General features: G+C 43.9%; 1 pseudogene; it reads left to right on the top strand.

Moving 5' to 3' along the window:
* The first annotated feature begins 3367 nt into the window (after positions 1-3367).
* On the top strand, positions 3368-8996 carry LOC129698362 (uncharacterized; annotated as a pseudogene).
* The last annotated feature ends 2586 nt before the right edge of the window (positions 8997-11582 follow it).

The raw sequence follows: 11582 nt of genomic DNA, 5'->3' as shown, positions 1-11582 counted from the left end.
ATCATGTTGTGGTAAGAAACTGTATTCTCACCATCCTCCGAGTCTAAACTGAACTCCCAATCTGTGAGTCTGCGCTAGTCTCCTCCGAAAATAGACACACCCCTTCTATGTATCAAATCCCACCTACAAAATACAGAGAGATCAAAACTAAAAATATTAGACATGACTATAATATACAGACTTAAGCTTAATGGCTCCCTCACTGTTCTAGGTTGATTGGTGCATTGTCCCTCAGACAATCATACATTAGCAATAATTAGCATGTACACCACACACACATTATAGAGGGTCCCTGCTCCCACCCCTAGCCTCTGACCGTTCAATGAGTCCTTCGCTTTATTCCCCCCGGTGATTCCATTCAAACTTCCCTTTTCTGTACATTTTGCAGCAAAATCAAACTCAATACTTTGTCAGCAAAAGCGTGAGTTGCCACCTCCTATTTGGATCACAGAGTTTCATATCTCTCTCAGGAATTTTTCATTTGCTACATCCTAAACCTTTGATGGAAACAGCTTCATTCAGCAAGCTATGGTCTCCAGAGCGCATACACACAACCAATTGATTTTTTTGGAATTAAGTGATTGGTTTCTTATGATGAAAGAGATGTCTCTAGAACAAAACTTTGAGATTTTATCACTGATTTTGTTTGCAGCTTTTCGTAGTGCTTTTCTCTTGTGAAGCAGCCAATTTGCATTTTATTTGAATATCAAAATGGTATTCACATTGTCCAGGACTGTTTTGCCTTTATTACCTGAGAGTAAGGCAAAACTAAACATATGGTACCTCAACGACCAAGAATCTGCTCGACAATATTGCGAGAAACTGCCAACTTAGCCATTAAACATTACAATAAGGATTATTACTTCATTGGGGCACCTATAAAATGACACTCCAGTTGGTAAAAGAGAAATTCAATTAGTTGCATAGATAGCCAACCATTCCAGAGGAGGAGAAACGCGAACCAGAGAACATAGGTTTAAGTTAAAGGGGGAAAGATTTTATAGGATCCTGAGGGGTAACTTTTTCACACAAAGGGTGGTGGATGTATGGAACGAGCTGTCAGAGAAGGTGGTTGAGGCAGGTATTGCAACATTTAAGAAACATTTCGACAGGTACATGGATAGGGCAGGTTTAGAGGGATATGGGTAAATTAAGGCAGGTGGAACTAGTGTAGATGATACATTTTGGTCAGTGTCGGTAGATTGGGCCAAAGGGCCTGTTTCCACATTATATGACTATGACTGTGACTAATTGTTCATGTACTTTGCTGTGCTCTCTGTTTACCGATACATAATCTTGTGCACCTTGTCCTGTTTAGCACAAAGGAATTAGGCTGCACTTCATAATGGAATCCATGGTCACTATAATGTTTCTCCTCGTCTTGGGTCATTCAGCGCTGGCTGCAAAACCATCAATTTTGTGAACTTACAGTGATCTGACATTAGGTCATGTGATGGGAGTAGAATTAGGCCATTCAATCATGGCTGATCCCTCTCCTAACCCCATTCTCCTGCCTTCTCCCCGTAACCTCTGACACTAACCTGTACTAATCAAGTGCTAGACATGGAGTTATCGATGTTCATCATTCCAACTGGTGTGACTCTCCTGCACTAGGGTCATAAAGCCATCTGTAATGGAAACAGGCTCTTCAACCCAACTCACCCAATACCTACAATAAACCCAGGAACTGCTGGAACTACTCAGCAGGTCAAGCCGTACTTGCGAGAAGAGAGACATAATGAATGTTTCAGTTCGAAGACTCTTCATCAGTAATGGTGCTGTCTGACATCCTTATAATTTCCAGCAATTTCTGATTATATTTTAGATTTTCATCAGCAGCAGTTTTTTTTCCCACTGACCACAAACTTGCCCATGATCAAGAACCATTGAAGGACCCGAACCGTGCCATCACATTCTTTCAGCTGACTAGATAATAACATAACGTCTTCCTCAAAGTGAAGTTCCAGGTGAACCATTTTAGAGTCATAGAGTCATAGAGGGATACAGTGTAGAAACAGGCCCTTCAGCCCACTCGCCCACACCGGTCAACAATGTCCCAGCTACACTAGTCACACTTGCCTGCGCATGGTCCATATCCCTCCAAACCTGTCCTATCCATGTACCTGTCTAACTGTTTCTTAAATGATGGGATAGTCCCAGCCTCAACTACCTCCTCTAGCAGCTTGTTCCATACACCCACCATCCTTTGTGTGAAAAAGTTACCCCTCAGATTCCTATTAAATCTAATCCCCTTCACCTTGAACCTAAGTCCTCTGGTCCTCGATTCCCCTATTCTGGACTGTGCATCTATCCGATCTATTCCTCTCATGATTTTGTACACCTCTATAAGATCTCCCCTCATCCTCCTGCAATCCATGGAATAGAGACCCAGCCTACTCAACCTCTCCTCTATAGCTCACACCCTCTAGTCCTGGCAACATCCTCGTAAATCTTTTCTGAACCCTATCAAGGTTGACAATATCATGGTGCCCAGAACTGAACACAATATTTTAAATGTGTTCTCACTAACGACTTATACAACTGCAACATGACCTTCCAACTTCTATATTCAATACTCTGATGGACGAAGGTCAAAGTGCCAACATTTTCTTTGCATTAATGAGGGAAACTCTCTCACGCTGCCTCGGCAAGGCCAGCAGCATAATAAAGGATGAGCCTTATCCTGGCCACTCCCTTCTCCCCTCTCCCATCAGGCAAAAGGTGTAGATGTGTGAAAATGCACACCTCCAGATTCAGGGACAGTTTCTTTCCAGCTGTTATCAGGCAAATGAACCATCCCACTGCAACTAGAGAGCCAGTCCTGAACTACTCTCTACCTCATTGGTGACCCCAAGACTATCTTTGATCGGACATTACTGGCTTTATCGTGCACTAAACATTATTCCCTTACCATGTATCTGTATACAGTGGGTGGCTCGATTGTAATCATGTATTGTCTTTCTGCTGTCTGGTTAGCACGCAACAAAAGCTTTTCACTGTACCTCAATATACGTGACAATAAACTAAAACTGATAAACTGACTGATAAACAACTTGTTCTGTACTCGGGTTCACCCAGCAATTTAAACATTAAATTGTTTAATCTAAAACATTTTTTTACATCTTTTTTAAATCAATTTTTAATGTGTAAACATTTTTTTTTTTAAATTGGAACCATATTCATGACCACATAATTTCACTTAACACTGTGACATAAATGGAAAGCTCCAGTGGAAGTGGTACAGAGTTGATGTGGACCAGCTATGAGGACATCATTTTAAAAAAAATTGGAGTAAATATGAGGGGGAAAATTCTTTACGCAGAGAGTGGTGGCGGTGTGGGGAATGAGCTCCCAGTGGAAGTTCAAAAACCATTTTGATGTAACATGATGAAACAACATGTGCTATCCTATTGATCCTGAAGGCAATGCATTGGTTTTGTTGGCTACATGGTTGCTTAAAACTTGTATGCTCCTCTTCTACCTCTTTGGGAGGCTTTACCACTGCCCATCAGAAAGGCTTCTTGCCAATTAACTGGACTTGGGACCCCTTATAGTCCTTGTACTTTAATATTGATTATATGCTCTCTTCTCTCGCAACATTTTATAACGGTGTAAATCTCCCTCCAGGCTGTAGCCCTCCTTTCCCCTTGTGAGAATTACTCTTGCCGTTGCTGTTTTAAAAGTTTGCTATGGAAGCCGAATGCTGAGATGAAATGAATCATCATCACTTTTAAATAGCAAGTCAAAGGATACCCTGCAGTTACATGGTTATGCATCAGCACAGAGCTCAAGCAGTGACTCAGTGCTTCCCACACGATGATACCTGAAGCCGTTTGCTTGTGACTGACATTCTACAAGCACTTTAGGTGCTTTTGCCTTTGTTTTCTTCCAAAGATTAATTATTTTACTTTTTCATTTGCTCCAACAATCTGTGGAGGCGGGAGAAGGTGTTCACTTGGCTAAGTGTGCTTCAGTCACAGAGTTGGCTCGAGAGGCATCAATGGTCTAGTGATATTGCAGGTATTTTCGTGTCAAATTTTGATGAAGCCTCTCGCATGTGAGTCTGGAACTAATTCCCTTGGAGTTTCCAAGGTCAGGCTATTTGTATTAATCAGGCACTATCGGTATGAGTAAATCTCAAATGCCTGAATAAATTTTAATTATCCATATTTACGAGAGGGTAATTTCACTTGGGAAGCTTTTTTTCAAGAAATGGCCGTCGAAATCCACTGCTAAGTTCAATTATACATACAGTATTCCTGCCTGCCACAGTCTGAGCACCTGAAATACTGCTGAAAGATTTCATTCCAAGCACCTTGAATGTGCTGAGAAATTCAGTCATTCCTATCCCTCGGGTAGATACCCCCAACTAGCTAAATTGATTGGATATTACTGATCCTCATTCCATTCCTTACATTTCTATTCCATCTCTTGTTTATCTACCTTTACTCATGTCTTCATTTGCCCAATAACTTACCGAATGGTGAATAGTGAAAGGCCTGGATTGAGTGGATGTGGAGAGGATGTTTCCACTAATGCGAGAGTCCAGGACCTGCGGCAATAGCCTCAGAATAAAAGAACGTACCTTTAGAACAGAGATGAGGAGGAAGTTATTTAGTCAGAGGGTGGAATTCATTGCCACACAAGGTCGTGGAGGTCGTTAATGGATATTTTAACTTGGAGATTGAGATCCTTGATCAGTTTGGGTGACAGGGATAATGGGGCAATGGCAGGGAAATGGGGTTGAGGGAAAGATAGATCAACCATGATTGAATGGAGGAGTAGACTTGATGGACCAAATGGCCTAATTCTGCTCCTGTAACTTTATAACTTATGAACGTATGAATCTCGGTAAATGCACTCTGATGCAAGCATGAAATAAATTCACGTTGCTCAGTATTACTGAAATATATTGCATGGCATCTTATGATCTCCTGGTGGATTCTCCAGTGGATTGACTGTATCTTCAGTCAGACTAGGCCCGAGTCAAAAAGCCAACAGATAGATTTACTTGGCATGAAATAGATTATTGAACAATATTGAGTGGATGCAGTATAATTACTGCAATTATAACTGCTGCTATATTCTCAAGATGTCAAAACACTAAAGCTGCTTTCCTTACATTACTTATAAATTATTCCTTGAAACAGAATTATTAATTTCTTATGTGGAGAGGCTTTATCTGAGAGACACTAATTGATTTGATATTCCTGTCAGTTTCACATTGAGTGCTGCAAAGCAGCTAAATATCAGCCCACCATTGGAAATTCAGAAAAATAGATCAGAATGGTGGAGCAGACCAGATGGGCCGAATGGCCTAATTGTGATCCCATGTCTTATGGTCTAACTCCAAGACACACGAAAGTCCAATAAATAGTCTGCCCAGAATTAATATTGTTGTCCATTCCACCTGAACAAAATTTGACCTCCAACAGCAGAGTCAATGAAAACCTGAATTCCTAAATCAGACAGGATGATCGGTATTGAATTAAATTACTTAATCATTGATCTACGTCAACGTCTTTCAAAGATTTGCTAGATAGGCCTTATCTAGGTAGAGTGCAAACCATGCATATCAATGCTTTTCAGAACCAAGCTGGTTTCATCCTTTGATTGAAAATATTAGGTAGACCTTCACATAAATTCAGGACAATCAGGATAATTAAATGTTACAGGTATTATTTTTGGTTCCGTTTGTTTTTCTATTCAATATTTGTTGAGAAAGTTAACTTTGGACTTTTTCTAAACCAGTAAATTTCAGTGCTTCTTGCTGTCTATAAGTGCAACTAAATAGTAATAACATTACCGCTTGTTCAGATTCATGTTAAATTATTAAATGCCCAGCACTTTCGCAAATACTTTTCCAAAAATTATTCTTTGCCCAGCATGTTTCCAAATACTTTTCTAAAATATATGCATGCTAATAATCGTTTCAATAAAGCCCCAGCATGAATGAAAAGATATATTAAATGAGGCAAAATTACGAAGGGCCATCATCACCGTGTAATTAGTGGCATAGGTCATGAGTAGAAATCCCTTTGAATTTAGCTTAGTTTAGCTAAGTGTAGAGATATAATGCGGAAACAGACCCTTCAGCCCACCGAGTCCGCATCGGCCAGAGATCCCCGCACATTAACACTATCGTACATAAGCTAGGGACAATTTACATTTTTTACCAAGCCATTCAACATAAAAACCTGTACGTCTTTAAAGTGTGGGAAGAAACCGAAGATCACATAAAAGACCCACGCAGGTCAAGTTGAGAACGTACAAACTCCATACAGATAGCACCCATAGTCAGGATTGAACCTGGGTCTCCGGCGCTGCAAGCGCTGTAAGGCAGCAACTCTACCACTGCCCCACCGTGCCGCCCTTAGTAGTGAATTTCAAAGCACGCAATATCTTCTGCGCGTAGTTTGCAGAATCATTGCACAGACTTAACAGATTAGTCTGTGACATTTTGTCTGTGTTGAGAACTTCTATGATTGCTTTGGCTCAGAAAGATTTGGCCATCGCGAGAAAGGTAACACCAATCCCACCATGAACCGCAGGGCCACCATGAACCGCAGGGCCACCATGAACCGCAGGGCCACCAAAATACATCAACTGTGGCTGGAGCTTCGAACCCTCAAAAACCAGAACAAGACATCTACCAAAGAGGAGAAGCAAGCCCTGGCCAACCTACGAAACATCCTAAGGAAAAGGCTTATGACCCTCCGCAGAGCAGTGGCACAGGAGAAGAGGAAGAGAGCGAGCTAGGAAGCGAGTTGCGTTCATATCCAATCCCTTTGGCTTTACCAGGCGATTACTCGGGGCCAAGCGCAGTGGCCACCCCATGTGCTCAACAGATGACATAAATCGCTTCCTCCATGACACCCTGAGCGATCCAATGAGTGAACAGGAGCCCAAACCCAACAAAGCTCTCATCAGCCCAGCCCCCCCCCCAACTACAGAGTTCAATCTGAGGGAGTCGAGTCTGAAGGAAGTTGACTCAAGGTGGCACATTCAGCCTCTGCTCCAGGCCCTAGAGGTGTACCTTACATAATGTACAAGCTCTGCCCAGAGCTCCTTCGACACCTATGGAAGATCTTGAAGGTGGTATGGCAAAGGGGGAGAGTTTGGATCCAGAAAGAGGAAAACTCAAAGAACATCAATCAGTTTCGGTCAATCTCGCTGCTTTGTCTCCCGAAGATTAACTGAGTTTCTGCTCGAAAACAGCTACATCGACCCCTCAGTGCAGAAGGGTGAGATTCCAGGAGTTCCCGGCTGCTTGGAGCACACTGGAGTAGTCACACAGCTCATTGGAGAAGCCCATGAAAACAGTGGCAACCTAGTTGTTCTGTGGTTGGTCCTCGCCAATGCCTATGGGTCCATACCGCACAAACTGGTTGAGCTTGCACTACACCGACACCATGTTTCCAGCAAGATCAAGGTCCTGATCCTGGATTATTACCATAATTTCAGGCTGATGGTGACTTCTGGGTCAGAAACATCAGACTGGCATCGGCTTGGAAAAGGAATAATAACGGGCTGCACCATTTCTGTTATTCCTTTTGCTCTTGCCATGAACATGGGGACCACGTCAGCCCAGGTGGAATGCAGAGGCCCCCTAACCAAGTGTACGACAGCCCCCAATAAAAGCTTTTATGGGCGACCTTAGAATCACCGCAACATTGGTCCCAGAGTCCCAGGAATTAAGTGGATCCTACAAGGTCTTGAGAAACTTATCACCTGGGCAAGGATAAGTTTCAAGCCAACAAAGTCAAGGTCCATGGTACTGAAGAAGGGGAAGGTGACTGACAGATTCCACTTCTTACTATCCAGAACTGCTATTCCCTCCATCACTGAGCAACCCGTCAAGAGTTTGGGGAAGGTTTTTGACGCAACTCTGAAAGATTCTGCCGCCATTCAAAAGTCCATCGAAGACATTGAATCCTGGCTCACCAAAGTCGACAAGGCAGGTCTGCCAGGGAGATTCAAGGCCTGGATCTATCAGCATTCTATCCGCCCTGAGTCCTTTGGCATCTGCTGGTTTACGCTGTTCAATTGACCACAGTTGAGTCCCTCGAAATAAATATCAGTGACTTTCTTCGCAGGTAGCTTGGCCTTCCCCATAGCCTCAACAGTGCTGCACTTAGTGGGACCAGTAACATCTTGCAGCTCCCATTCAGTGGCCTCACGGAAGAGATTATGCAGGAAACAGGGAGCGTGGACAAGGTGGGAGAGCATACCGCAGCGCAGGATTACCTGATCAAACATCATGCAGGCAGACTTCCAGCGCGTCCGGCTCCTTGTCCGAGCTCTTCAACCATGCCCTACCAAGCCCAGCAAACCTCCACATCTGGGGCAAGAGCGAGACACCTTCGTGCCCACTTTGCTCTGGAAGAGGATCATTAGAATATCTCCTCAGCAGCTGTCCAAAGACCCTCGGGGAAGGTCGCTATCGGTGGCGCCATGACCAGGTGCTCAAGGTGGTTGCTGAGAGCATAGCCACTGCCATCAGTAACAGCAAACACCACCACGCCCCAAAGAAATCAATCACTTTTGTCAAAGCTGGAGAGAAGCCCCGACCACAACCAAAAACAAGGATGGGCCTCCTCTACTCAGCCACCGACTGGCAGCTGCACGTCGATCTGGGCAAACAGCTGAGATTTCCACAGCAACATCACTCCGGCCAGACATGATCATCACCTCGGAAGTGACAAAACAGCTGATCATTCTGGAGCTGGCAGTGGCCCTGGGAAGAGCGTATTGAAGAGGCTAACGAGAGGAAACGCGCAAAGTACCAGGAACTGGTGTAGATGTGCCAGGGCAGCGGATGGAAGACATACTAGGAGCCCATAGAGATGGGCTGTAGGGGCTTTGCAGGATGCTCACTCTGCAAAGTCCTCAACCAGTTGAGCATTACGGGGCCGGCAAAGAAGAGGGTCATTCAATCCGCAAGCAAAGCCGCAGAGAAAGCCACCAGGTGGCTTTGGATTAAGAGGGCTGATCCGTGGGCCCTCAACCTTCTAAACTCCAGCGAGTAGAGGCCCAGTGCTGTCAAACATTCACCCGATGACCCCAGGTCACATCACTGAGGATGCGTCCCAGCGCATCTAGAAAATATATCTTTCACATTTTGTGACAGAAAATTCTACGCTTTCCCTGCCCACCATAATAGTGCTTCTTTCAACATTGTTCACTTTATTATGTAAGTATGTAAGTAGGTTCAATGGTTCAATGCTTCTTCATTGTCACATGTGCAAACACACAGTGAAATTCCTTTCCTACATACAGTCCAGTAAAGTATTGCCATACATAAGCACGTCCCCGATTAGTAAAGTGTACAGAAATAGTCCACTGTGGCAACATGCAAGAGCTGTCGGGTCTCAATGCCATTTACAAAGTCCATTCTGCATTCTCGGATACTTCCTTTTGCATCACCTTGCGTACCTTTGAGCTATTGTCAAGTCAAGTCAAGTCAAGTCACATTTATTTATACAGCACATTTAAAAAACAACTCTTGTTGGCCAAAGTGCTTCAACATTTGTTATAAGAATAACACAACAAAACAAACTACATACATATATACATGTAGCCCTCACTCAGAGGACGTCAGGAAAGGCTTGGGAGTATAGATAAGTCTTTAGTCTTGACTTAAAAGAGTCGATGGAGGGGGCAGTTCTGATGGGAAAGGGGATGCTGTTCCACAGTCTAGGAGCTGCAACCGCAAAGGCACGGTCGCCCCTGAGCTTATGCCAAGACCGCGGGATATTCAGATTCAGATTCAGATTCAGATTCAATTTTAATTGTCATTGTCAGTGTACAGTACAGAGACAACGAAATGCATTATTTCGTTATTCAGCAACCCCAAGTCGGCCGATCTGAGGGGCCTGGAGGTGGAGTGGTGGGTGAGAAGACTTTTAATGTAGGTGGGGGCAAGCCCATTGAGGGCTTTGTAGACATGGAGGAGGATCTTGAAGTTTATACGGAACCGCACAGGGAGCCAGTGGAGAGAGGCCAGGATCAGGGTGATGTGGTCCCTTTTTTTTGGTGCCCGTCAGGAGTCTCGCTGCGGCGTTTTGGACCAGTTGCAGGCGGGACAGGGAAGATTGGCTGATGCCAGTGTAAAGGGAGTTGCAGTAATCTAGGCAGGAGGAGATGAATGTGTGGATGATCTTTTCGAGGTCATCAAACTGGAGGAATTGTTTTATTTTAGCTATCGTCCGAAGCTGAAAGAAGCTAGCTTTTACCACGGCATTGACTTGTTTGTCAAATTTCAGTGCTGAGTCAAATATCACGCCAAGGTTTTTGACGTGAGGTTTGAGTAGTGGGGTAAGGCTTCCAAGGCTGCCTGCTATCATTTTGATTGAGTCCGAGGGACCGAGAAGGATGACCTCAGACTTACTCTCGTTTAGTTGGAGGAAGTTCTGGGCCATCCAACACTTTATATCCTCGAGGCAGTGGGTAAGGTTAAACAGATTTGATTGTTTTTTGGGCTTCAGGGGGAGATAGAGTTGGGTATCAAGAGTTACATTGATTTTTTATTACTCTCCATGCTTACAATGTATTACAGATCTTTTACGAAAGGCTCTGGCAAGGATTTATTGTAAAGCAGGCGTATGTGTTGTAGAGTTCTCACCGCATAAGATCACTGATACAAGAAAGATGCCATGAATTTGGAGAAAAGATTTAGCAGGATGTTTGCCAGGACCCGAGGTAGAGGGTATCAGACCTGAGCTATAGGAAGAGGTTGAGCAGGCTTGGATATTATTCATTAGAACGCATGAGGATGAGGGGTGGTCTTATACAATTGTATAAAATCATAAGGGGAATAGATAAGATTAATTAGATAAGGGGTTGGACAGGCTAGATAGATGCAGGAAGATTGTTCCCGATGTTGGGGAAGTCCAGAACAAGGGGTCACAGTTTAAGGATAAGGGGAAAATCTTTTAGGACCGAGGTGAGGAAAACATTTTTCACACAGAGAGTGGTGAATCTCTGGAATTCTCTCCCGCAGAAGGTAGTTGAGGCCAGTTCATTGGCTATATTTAAGAGGGAGTTAGATGTGGCCCTTGTGGCTAAAGGGATCAGGGGGTATGGAGAGAAGGCAGGTACAGGATACTGAGTTGGATGATCAGCCATGATCATATTGAATGGCGGTGCAGGCTCGATGGGCCGAATGCCCTACTCCTGCACCTATTTTCTATGTTTCTATGTTTCTAATTCACAGGGTAATGGAATCAAGAACCAGAGACCATAGGTTTACAGTGAGAGTGGAATGATTTAATAGGAACCCGAGGGGCAATTCTTTCACACGGTGGGTTTATGGCATAATCTATTAAATGTTGTCCCTGTCACCTTAAACCTACAGTATGTCCTCTGATTTGTGATTGGGCATTCACGCTATTTATACCCCTCATGATTTTATACACCTCTATAAGATCACCCCTCTGCCTATGCACACCAAGGAATAACGTTCTAGCCTGTCCATCCTCTCCCTATAGCTCAGACCCTCTTTAGATTCTGGAGTAGTTCCTGAAGATTGGCGGGTAGCAAACGTAACCCCACTTTTTAAGAAGGGAGGGAGAGAGAAAATG

The sequence above is a fragment of the Leucoraja erinacea genome, chromosome 1, assembly GCF_028641065.1.
Source record: "Leucoraja erinacea ecotype New England chromosome 1, Leri_hhj_1, whole genome shotgun sequence".
NCBI lineage: Eukaryota > Metazoa > Chordata > Chondrichthyes > Rajiformes > Rajidae > Leucoraja > Leucoraja erinaceus.
Note: the sequence above shows the minus strand (reverse complement) of the source record. Positions and strands in the feature narration are given on the sequence as shown.